The 12,362-nt window shown below is 34.6% G+C and overlaps 1 protein-coding gene across 2 annotated transcripts in view; it reads left to right on the forward strand.

The window, feature by feature from the left end:
• The first annotated feature begins 565 nt into the window (after positions 1-565).
• Positions 566-12,362, forward strand: part of LOC123551833 (USP6 N-terminal-like protein) — a 39,458-nt gene continuing 27,661 nt past the window's right edge. Inside the window, exons 1-3 of one of the 2 annotated variants that reach the window (XM_053541390.1) lie at positions 566-1,432; positions 4,918-5,019; positions 7,007-7,097. The gene's annotated coding sequence lies outside the window, so the exon portion shown is untranslated. The remainder of the gene's footprint in view (positions 1,433-4,917; positions 5,020-7,006; positions 7,098-12,362) is intronic. The other variant, XM_053541392.1, reaches the window with a different exon arrangement.

The raw sequence follows: 12,362 nt of genomic DNA on the forward strand, positions 1-12,362 counted from the left end.
CCTCTTCTTTCACGCAACTCGCCAAGATTCAATGGAGAAGTCGCGTTCCTATGACTCGCGTAAATCAGCCGATTGAAAAAGCACGTTAATCCGAACACCACACCTAAGCTTGTTAACAAATAAAAAAAAAAAAAATAAAATTAATTTCAGTTGTTTAAATTCACTTTTTTTTCGTTAGAATACTTAAAACATAACGAATGTTATGATGTATTGATTAATTAGTCAGTCACCGGCTGATGCATTATTGCGAAATACTATAATGGAAAACAATATCGTTTACGGAGGCTACAACTAAACTATTTTGTAAATTGTTATCTCGGTCGGGTTGTAAAGTTTTTAATAAGGCTTTTTTAAGATATTTTTGAAATATAAATATGTTTTTTCTGTGTAATTTAGGAAAAGTTAAGAGCTCCAGGGACTTAGTTCATCAAACGAAGGGGGTTTTTTTTCACAATGAGTTGTCAAAACCTGTGGATTTTAAATTGGCCGGCATTGACCAGTCCTGACCAAGGGTCAAAAGGTCAAATGGGGTTATACTGTTTTCGCACAAACAATTACTTTACTACTGGCCTGATAGTAGCATGTTTCACGGGAGCAGGTACGTTATAGCTTGATTACTTTAAAACTTGGTAAAAACTAGTTGTGATTCTGATACGTAGTCTTGTCGATTGTAGATTGTGCTTGAAATGCTTCTACTGCCAAAATTCGAACCCGCGGCCTTCGGACTAGGAAAATAGTGTTCAGTCAATAACCGTCTGTGCATGCATTATTAAATATATTACATCGAACACCTTTATCCTGGTATCATAAATATAAATAATAGCATTTTGGAAACAAAATTGAATTTATTTATTTTGCGTTCAGAGCTGTTTTCCAGCAATATTTCAGTTATGTAGTGGCACACAATTAGCCTGTACCAGCATATTAAGTAACTGCCAACTTCTCCATTCAGACACGACGTTCTATTTGTCTCAAAATATCACGGAGAACATCTACTCATACTAGATCTGAGCTTTCCCTACTGAGCTATTTCTGATGTTATGCACCAAAACAATTATTGATCGGTTAACACATTTAACAACTGTCTCCTATAAATCATCAGTCCATAGATAATGTTACATGACCGGTTAAAGGTCAACTGGGCTACAGTCAATATTTGAAAACAAATCTGGTCTTCTATCGAACCTCGGGTAATAGTTATACTATTGACCGGAAAGACATTCCTGTATATGTATACTACAGTCCGTTGACTTATATAAGAAGTCTAAGTAATAGTTATATATGTAGACTAATTTGAACCTATGACTTTCAGATGGCGTCACCGGTTTTAACCAGTATCGAGTAAACGACAGAACGAGTTAGGAAAGGACTAGCAACGCGTACAAGTTCCGACTGAATGGTGCAAATACAACATATATTTAGAACGGCGGAGGTAAGTTAACTTTAAACTGTATTTTATGACAATATGTCACAGCAGTACCAAACACCACTCTTTGGCTTTTTAGCTCGACTATACGAAGTATATGGAGAGCTGTTCTACTCGCCCTGGCGTCGGCGGCTTTCTGCGTCCCCACCTAGGTTAAAGTTTTCGCGCTATTTCTCTTTTTTTTCTCCTTATCTCTGTAAGTACTTGATGGATTTGCTTTAAACTTAAAATAGTTATTCCTCATTATCACCCACATCATCTGGTATAAGGACCATAGCTCTCATACCAGTATTTCATAAATTATTCCCCTTTTTACTTAGAATTTCAGGTTAAAATTTTGGTGCACTTTCACTCTATCTCAGTTATTACTATGGATTTGATTCAAATTTAAAACAGTTGTTCCACATCATCATTCACATCATATGACACTTGTAAGGTCCATAACTTTGGCACCAATTTTTCATGAATTATGCCCACTTTTTACTTGAAATTTCAGGTTTTGGTGCACTTTCACTCTATCTCAGTTATTACTAAATGGATTTGATTCAAACTTATAATAGTTGTTTCACATCATGACCTACATCATATGACACAAAGTCCATAACTCTGGCACAAATTTTTCATAAATTATGCACCTTTTTTACTTACAGTTTCAGGTTAAAGTTTTGGTGCACTTTCACTCTATCTCTGTTATTACTAAATGGATTTGATTCAAACTTAAAACAATTGTTCGACATCATCACTAACATCATATGACACAAGGGTCATAACTCTGGCACCAATATTTTATGAATTATGCCCCCTTTATACATAAAATTTCAGATTAAAGTTTTGGTGCACTTTCACTCTTTGTCTGTTTTTACCAAACGGATTTGATTCAAACTTAAAATAATTGTAGCACGTCATTACCCACAGCATATGACACAAGGGCTATAACTCTGGCACCAATATTTCATGAATTATGCCCCCTTTTTACTTAGAATTTCAGATTAATGTTGGTGCACCTTTACTTTATCTTTGTTATTACTTAATAAATTTGATTCAAACTTAAAATAGTTCTTCCACATGGTCGTCCTCATCATATGACACAAGGTCCGTAATTCTGGCACAAATATTTAGTGACTTATGTGCCTTTTTTACTTAGAATTTCAATTAAATTTTGATGCTTTTTCGCTATATTTCTGTTGTTACTATATGGATTTTATTGAAACTTAAAACGGTGGTTCCACATGATCATCATATGACACAATGTTCATGATGCTGGCACCAAAATGCTATGAGTTATAACCCCTTTTTACTAGAATTTCAAGTTGTGATGCACTTCTTTCTATCTCACTTATTTGATTAAAACTATAAATATTTGCTCCACATTATTAGCCACATGATATTACAATTACACAATGTCCTGGTGCATTACTTTTGCAGAGATTTCTATGAATTATGTCCCTTTTATATTTATTTAATGTTTTGATACACTTCTCTATCCCTGTTAGACACACACTGTGCATTTGACACAATATCTTCATCCACACTGGAGTAAATTTAAACACTTTAGAGACAGCTCCATCTTCCTAACGTGTGCCCAGTTTCTCTATCCAGCATCGATGTAGTCGAGCGCGCTGTCTCCTGTGACAGCTCTTGTTTAAAAAGTCACAGTGTGATATGAATTTTTGTGAGCGTGGTCAAATTCTGCTCATGTCAAAATCCGAACTCCAACCTCACGTTCCTAATCCGATACTGTACGTTAGAATATAACTATTACATGAAAACTGTAGGTCGGTAAATTCATTTTGATTTTTTTTATTAAGCGGGACTTTTAGAAAATTCTTCTTGAGTCAAGAAATGAATACAAATAATGTGTTATCCCTTTAGAGTATTAGTAAGTTGATTTCTAACATCACTGACCATATTTAAAGCTTTGCAACTTTTTGGTAAAAAGTTGAAAAAAATCAATCTCCAAGGCCATAAAACATTCAGGAAGGGTCGGGCCAAAAGTTTAGGGTAGGTCGGGATACGGGAAACAAATATTTTTAGGTTTTAGTTGAAGAGTATACGTGTTACTGTAGTTGATTGAAGCATTTCAGTCATCGTACATAGTGTAATTATCAAGTTAGCTCACTTGTATCTAAATTCAAAGTCAATCACAGCCCTTTTTCGACTTAAAAGATTTGATTAAAGTTTTGCATGCATATAATTATCAAGCTAAACGACAACTATGTATGTTTGACTGATACTTCCTAGTAACCATATAAGATGATCCTTGGTTGATTTTAATGTAAATACAATCTTTTTCAACTTAAAAAAGGGGTTAACGTTTTGTGTGCAAAAATACGTCACCAAACATTGTTATTAGATATTTGTTTCCTTACCTGTGTTCGCTCAAACCTAAAGCAATACAATGCACTTAAAACAGTTATTTTTTTTTATTTAGGTCCACTTTTCATGAATAATATAACAGCTATAGGTATGAAACTTTGTAAAGTTGTTTATTATCATTAAGCTAGTTAAAGTGGGCCAACACCATAACTCTTCCTGCATCATATTAGAAATATGGCCCTTTTTAATTAAGAAAATTGGAATCAATCGGTTATATGTTTGTTGAGGTTTTTAAAAAAAAAGTACTATAGCTTTGAAACATTATACATTTTTGTCATCAATAGGTATGTAAAAATGTCAAGAACCAATGACGAACGTTGGCACACCCACCTGCTCTTGTTATATTTAGATATATTTCAATATGTTAGTAATTTTGAGTTGTCTAAAGTTGTCTATAAAGCATGTGGAATTTCTGGTGTTATCGTTTTTAGGTAAAATAGACGGGACCTAGCTTCTTACATTTTATACTGTACTGATTAAATATCATATTAAATAACAGTAACTGATAATTTAGATATCCTTTAGTTCTGTTTCACCAATTGAAACATATTCTTTGGTTATATTTTGCACACCAAAACATACAAAATGTACTTGATGATGTTAACGTTGAACCTTATCAGCTGTGTTCTTGTCCAAGTCTGTCATTGATTTGGAACTTTTAACTTGAAACGTTTTGAACTAAACTTCAATGCAAACGCGATTTGTGACACGTTCATATCATGGCTCTGGATAGTCGGGTAACAGTTCCCTAAGCTTTGAACAAGTAGTCCTACGTAGGTGAGAGGTTGATATTACCGCGGTAAAATCAAGCTCCTTGCAAAGTTCAAACCGTTAACTTTCGAAATAGGTGTACAATTAACATTCTTCTACTGGACCTGCAATAGAGTGGGTCTTAGTACTGCGATATAGTACCAGTAAAAGTAGGTTGACACGAAAAATCCATGCAATGCCAATTGTCTTAAGTTGGACTTTAAAGAACTATAACCGTTAAAATTTTGTCATGGAATTGGAAAAGTAAATAAAGCTGAACAATGATGATGACTATTGTATCATTTAATATTGCGCATCAGTTTGCAACGACGGATAACTAATCTGTTTGTCTTGTGTTATTGCAGCCTGATCCAACCGAAGGCAGTACCGATCTACGCCTTCAAACTTTGATTGATAGCTGAAAGGTCTAGTGACGATAAAATACTCGCACGTGCCGAGGAGAGCATGTAAGTGGAAATAGATTAAATATGATAGGTTTTATCGAATGTTTAAAGTCGTGGAAGTGAAACAAAGCTATTACATAATTTTCGTATTACGCTAGTGTATAAAAGCTGAGACGTTGGTCGAATTGACTTGATGTATAACAGGTAAAGAAAGAAGAAATTTTGATGTTTCAGTAGGAAAAGCTAACATTTGATAAAAAGAATATTACATTTTAGCCTTTCCACATGGAATTTATTACACTCGTCGAATAAGATAGATAAAATGTTCAACATAGACTTCGCATTTAACAGGACATACTGAGCTGGTAAATCTTTCATAACACAAGTACATTATGGCAATCGGTCAAGTTATATTTCAGGTACTGGAATATAAAGTATTAAGTGGTTAATGTATTTTTAGCTCATCTGATTTTTTGAAAAAAAGTGACGAGTTATTGTCATCACTTGATCGGCGTCGGCGTCGGCGTTGCCTGGTTAAGTTTTATGTTTAGGTCAGCTTTTCTCCTAAACTATCAAAGGTATTGCTTTGAAACTTGGAAGACTTGTTATCCATCAATAGCTGACCCTGTACATCAAGAAACATAACTCCATCCTGCTTTTTGCAAGATTTATGGCCCCTTTTGTACTTTGAAAATATCAGATTTCTTGGTAAAGTTGTATGTTTAGGTCAACTTTTCTCATAAACTATCAAAGCTATTGCTTTGAAACTTGCAACACTTATTCGCCATCATAAGCTGACCCTGTACATCAAGAAACATAACTCCATCCTGCTTTTTGCAAGAATTATTGCCCCTTTTTGACTTAGAATATCAGTTTTCTTGGTTAAGTTTTATGTTTAGGTCAGCTTTTCTCCTAAACTATCAAAGCTATTGCTTTAAAACTTGCAACACTTGTTCACCATCATAAGCTGACCCTGTACAGCAAGAAACATAACTCCGTCCTGCTTTTTGCAAGATTTATGGCCCCTTTTGGACTTAGAAAATATCAGATTTCTTGGTTAAGTTTTATGTTTAAGTCAATTTTTTCTCTTAAACTATCAAAGCTATTGCTTTGAAACTTGCAACACTTGTTCACCATCATAAGCTGACCCTGTACATCAAGAAACATAACTCCATCCTGGTTTTTTCAATAATTATTGCCCCTTTTGGACTAAGAAAATCAGTTGTCTTGGTTGAGTATTATGTTTAAGTCAGCTTTTCTCATAAACTATCAAAGCTATTGCTTTAAAACTTGCAAAAGGTTTTCACCATCATAAGCAGACGCTGTACGACAAGAAACATAACTCTATCCTGCTTTTTGCAAGAATGATGGCCCTTTTTAGACTTAGAAAATCACGGGTAGGACAATATTTCTATTATACAAAAAAATCAGATGAGCGTCAGCACCCGCAAGGCGGTGCTCTTGTTAATTCATTTCTGCGCTCTAGTGTCCAAAACGCCCGTATTGTTGTAAAACAAAAATCGTTTTGACTAGATGTAAAAATCAATTGTGAATCGCACGGTGAATGACTGTTCTGCATATTATCTTTTTTTTCTGTTTTCTTTTCATATACATGTATAAAAGTATGAGATAACAATACAAGTGGATAACAAGTGACATTTTAGCAACGGCTAATCTAAAAAGTGATTAGAACGAAATCATAGAGTATTATACACTTGTTTATTGGCTTGCCAGTCAATAGTTAAAACTATTTTAAAACTATTTCCCCTATGTCCTTCTTTCTGACCTAGGACAATAATTTTAACAATTGACCGCAAGCCATTCAATAATAGTTTTATTGCGTGATATCAGAAATCAATTTCCAAGTATTATGCCAGAGTTTAAGATTGAAATGTTGATGAACATTCACTTCATCTCTTATACTAATTAAGGGATATGGTTGTAATTAAAAGTAGTTGTTTCTTGTCATCATCAGTCATCAGTATCATATCTAACAAGGAACATAACTATGAAAACAGTATTTCATGAATTATGTTTCTCTTTTTCTCAGATTTTCAGGTTTAGCTTTAATAATGAACTAGCTGTACCTCTGCAACCGTCTGATGTTTTTAAAACTTGCAGCCTGAACCTTTTGCTTACTAGTATGTATATAATTTTTATACCAGTGCATTTAAGAATTTCATAAATTCTGTTCGCCGGTTCACGGTATTCACGTCTTATAACTTGTATTGCCACATTGAGAAAGCAATAAAATGTGACTAAAGTGAAGAAGCTATCGATCTTCCTTGTGGAGGTCGGCGGCTCTATCCAGGTTTAATCGCCCGATCCTGAAATAATGCCAGGAGGGGCATCTGAGTCTTCCTCCACCATGAACTAGAAATTTACCATGAGCATGTGTGATGTTAATCCGACAAAAATATGTTGATCTGACATGGAATGTACATGTTCAATCATTCATAAAGTTATGCCCCTTTTTAGCATTGTGTACACTCGATAGTGCACTGACAGAGTGACGTCTTATATGTATAGAATAAGGACGGAGTTTCGTATGTGGCCCGGGTACGTTTTCTAAATAAAACAGGCAGTTGTATTTTAAAGGCATATATATTCAGTTTGTTATTTATGATGTTTATTAAACTAAGGATTTCCTCGAATAAGTGATTGTTGCTTAAATAAGTGAATGCTTGAATTGAATCTTCTAGCCGGGTCTAAAGACTGAACACCACTAAATCTGGCTGTTTTTTTTTTTACTTCATATAAAATCCACTTACTTTATAACGAGCTTTCGACAATTTCTAGCATGTCAGATTTTCAGAGACCTATATTCCCATAAAGAACTATATCGCTACTTTAGAAAAACAAAAGAAAAAGGGTGTTAACTTTTATGTAAGAAAACTACAGTTCGTTAAATACAACCCATTGGATTTACTTCTTTTCGCTTCTTTCAATTTCTCTTTTCGAGACATTAAGGTAGCAGGGTACACTTGGATTCGAACACGGCCAGGTTTACATGTAGCGAGTCGTAATATTGCACGTTTCTAATGAGCAGAATCAGGGTGGCCATTTTATAAATTGTGTGTTGCGTTTTTAGCTCGACTATTCGAAGAATAGGGGAGCTATCCTACTCACCCCGGCATCGGCGTGAACGTGAGCGTGAGCGTTAGCGTGAGCGTCACACAAAGGTTAAAGTTTGCGTACCACCCCAAATATTTTCAAAGTCCATTGAGATATTGCTTTCATATTTTGCATACTTGTTTACCATCATGTCCCCAGTCTGTAAAAAGGAGGAGGCAACTCTACCAAGCATTTTGACTGAATTATGGCCCCTTTTCGACTTAGAATAAATGTTAAAGTTTGCGTACCACCCCAAATATTTTCAAAGTTCATTGAGATATTGCTTTCGTATTTTGCATACTTGTTTACCATCTTGATCCCAGTCTGTTAAAAGGAGGAGGCAACTCTTATCAAGCATTTTGACTGAATTATGGCACCTTTTCGACTTAGAATATGCTTCTTGTAATGTTAAAAGTTTTACTCATAGCTTATATTATACTATCAAGCACTGAGAAAAGTCGAGCACGCTCTTGTTAACGGATGGGATACAACTTTTGTTTTGATAGCTTTCTGTATTCTTGTATGAGAGTCCTGATTTACAGATTAATTAAAAGCATTGATTCTGCAAAATAGGGAAGTGCCATATTACGACTCGCTACATGTAAGCCTGGCCGTGCCCAAAATATTCGAATCCAAGTGTACCTGCTACCTTAAATATTTACGCCGCCATTTTTACATAGCATGCGATAGGAGCATGCCGATTTCGATAGAATACTGAGTAATACAACTGAAACGCGGCAGAGTAAAATAAACACCGTACTATTGAGAAAGGGTACGAGGAAAGAGAGAAAGAATATCACTATATATTTGGTAATGACAATCAAAAAGGGTCACGCATCAGTTTAGATTCATACAAGTAATTTGTTATGAGACACTGTTCTTGCCATGGCCGCATGCTGTAAAAATTAATATAGAATACGTTTAGTTCATTGGACGGAGGGGGGGGGTGGGGCGGAGGAGAAGTGCAAATTGGAATTTTTGCCACATAATTTCTGCCCTGAGCACTAAAGTTAGGCCGGTTAGGCCTGAATTCAAATCTCAAACTAACCTAAAATTATGTATGATTCATCTTTCTGCACTAAGCACTTAAGAAAAGTATAAACTCTAATCTTCAGCTAAATTTAAATTAGAGGTGTAAATGCTTCGGTTGGCCGCAGCAGGGGTAAATGGCTGGTGGGAAACGCGCGCGACCGTCTTTCGTACGTACGTACTTGTGCGCGATAAGCCTTCATCTTTCTGCCCTGAGCACTAAAATTAGGTCTAAACTCAAATCTTAAGCTAAACTTAAATTAGGTGTCAACTCAGCTGTCTGCACTAAGCACTAAAGTTAGGTATAAACTCAAATCCTCACCTAAACTTAAATTAGGTATAAACTCAAATCTAAAATTAGGTCTAAACTCAAATCTAAAAGTAAACCTTAAGTAAGGTCTCAACTCAGATCTAAAACTTAAACTTTAAGTGAGGTATAAAGTTTCTCATCTTTCTGCACTAAGCACTAAAGTTAGGTGTAAACTGAAATCTTCAGCTAAACTTGAATTAGGTATAAACTCAAATCTAAAATTAGTTCTAAACTCAAATCCTCCGCTCAAATAAGGTCTCAACTCAAATCTAAAACTAAACTTAAAGCCAGGTATAAAGTTTCTTTCTGTACTAAGCGTTAAGGTTAGTTATATTAACTCTTCTGTTGGTGTCAGGGGTAATGGTAGGCATGAACGCACGGTGCGGATCAGGACCATCTTTGGCACACGATAACTATTCGTCTTTGCGGCTGTTGTTTACAAAATGTGTACAATAAAAGAGGTAGTGAAATTCATCACCCATCTAGTTTGCATCACAAAGTACATACTCGTAAATTTCTATCTAATAATAATAATAATTATTAAAGAATCGACCTTTCTCAACTGACATCTTAATATTCATACAACTAAACTTTACCAAAGCTGAAGAAATTTACCAAAGCAGTATGTTAAAATATTGTTCAAATACATATTTTGATTTCAATATACGATAGTTTTAACATTTGCATAAGTTTGAACATCACCATTCTAACTTTGAATTAACTGATCTAGAAGTCTAGTGTTAACAAGTTTCTTGAAATTAAGCGGACTAGGTACGGACTGATTTATCCAATATGATAAACCAAGTTCTTCTGAAGTATCTTTAACAAAAGATAGCCATGTAATTCAGTTTTACATTTAATATCTACTGAGTATAGAGTCTTATATAAAATATTACAAATATTGTCGTTTTTACTGTTTAACAGCTTACACCAGTAGTTAATAATTCTACTGTTTATTTGCATAGATATTGGAGTAACCCAAAGTTGACCATATAACATACTATTATGAGTACTTTTCTTGATATTAGTATAATCATTTTTAAACTTTTAGCTGAAACTGTCCAATAATCTTTAGCAGAAAGTAACAGTTTTCTAGCCTTTTTACCAATGAGGACACAGCTTTCCTGGCTTGGTCGACAAGACGTTTTTAATTTCTGCAAATTTACCATTATCCGCAAACTGAATACCATGCAAGAACAATTATGTACTAATTTTAAGGTTTCATTGTTAAAAGAAAATTGTGGTGTATTTTCCAGACGATTCCTGCCCTTAGCAAATATTACAACCTTTTTTTAGCGGAATATATTTCAAAATTCCAATCATTGCTGTATTTTAAAACAAAAATTGCATTTAATGCAGTCTGATGCTCATCAGTACTTTCCGTCAAAATAACAGTATCGTCGGCATGATAGAGCAGAAAGAATCTAAAAGACACCTCCAAATCTTCGTTACATATCATAAGCAAGTGTATACCACCAGATTTGCCGGACATAAACTGTGTAAGAACATTCATAAATAACGAGAATAATACAGGTGAAAGATTTTCACCTTGACGTACCCCAGTTTCACGAGCTGTAAACACCGGCTCCTGGTAGAGAGAAATTAAAACTTTAAATGACTAAACTTCTTCAGTCTGATTTGGAAGTTGCTGGAAAATGGTAACAGGATTGGTTGATGCACCTCCATCCTGGTAAATGGAACATCCTTAGTATTACATAGATAAAGAATCAAATCCAGTTTAATTATAAATTACACCATTATACTCTTAAGAAAGTTCACTCATCAAAGTATAGTTCTGGGCGTAAGACTTCAAAACAACTGGAAATGGATTAGCACATAAACTCAATAACTAACAAGGTAAATCAGTCTCTTGGCTTTCTGCGTAGAAATTTTGAAAATTAACTCTTCAAAAGTGAAAGAGCATGCGTATAAGGCTATAGTAAGACCAAAGTTAGATTATTCAAGTACTATTTGAACCCACACACTAAAAACCATATAGGTCAAATTGAAAAGTTCAGAGAAGGGCTGCTACATTTGTCACTAATAACAATCATAATACAAGCTCAGTTTCTGATATGATACAAATTTGAATTGATCATCATTAGAGATAAGAGAATTAGAACCCGTCTTATAATGTTTTTTTTTTAAATTAACCACTATGTAGTACCTATTTATCCGGAAAAGAGTTTATAACCAGCTGATTCAAGAACACGGCATGGACATGGTAACATATACAGCCTCAGACACATTGGCACATCCAAAGATTCTTATAAATATTCATTTTCCCTAGAACAGTAGGTCTGTGGAACATGTTGCCTGCTGTCTCACACACAGCAGTCACAACTGACTCCATCAAATAGAGACTTACCCTAAGCCTTCTTTACACAAGGGAAACAATCCATTTATATAGTGAAATTGTTGAGTGAACACCGTTTCTTAATCCTAATCCTGCCCATATTATTTCAGTGCAATGGAAAAATAACCTATCTATAATAATTGCCATGTTTCATTACACAGTTATGCATCTAACAGTCTCGAAATTGATTTCTTCGATTTTCTCATATTTCTAGATATTTTTCCCATACTTTGGCGCATATGTATGGGTAGTTGAGATTGTTCTCTTTCCAGCAGTAGCCTTTTCAACATATTTCACCTTGTGAAATTCTGTGGGTTTTGACTTTTTAAAAAAATCGTCTGTTTGTTGACAAATTTCACCACAAAAATGTCCTACTTTCCCCAGGGCAATCAATTATTTGATCTTTACATAGTTTTGCATTCAGATTGCTAATCCATGTGGCAAGTATGCATGCTTTTTTCATGATTAAAGGTATAAAGTTTGTGGTTTGCATGAGGTTCTAGGTCAATAGTCACCTAAGCCTATCATAAAGTCTTTGCGGAGTTGTCTCCATTTTTTCCAAATATTTCATCCGGGATCATTTTTTTTCAGCTCAAA

The sequence above is a fragment of the Mercenaria mercenaria genome, chromosome 4 (genome assembly GCF_021730395.1).
Source record: "Mercenaria mercenaria strain notata chromosome 4, MADL_Memer_1, whole genome shotgun sequence".
NCBI classification, from domain to species: domain Eukaryota; kingdom Metazoa; phylum Mollusca; class Bivalvia; order Venerida; family Veneridae; genus Mercenaria; species Mercenaria mercenaria.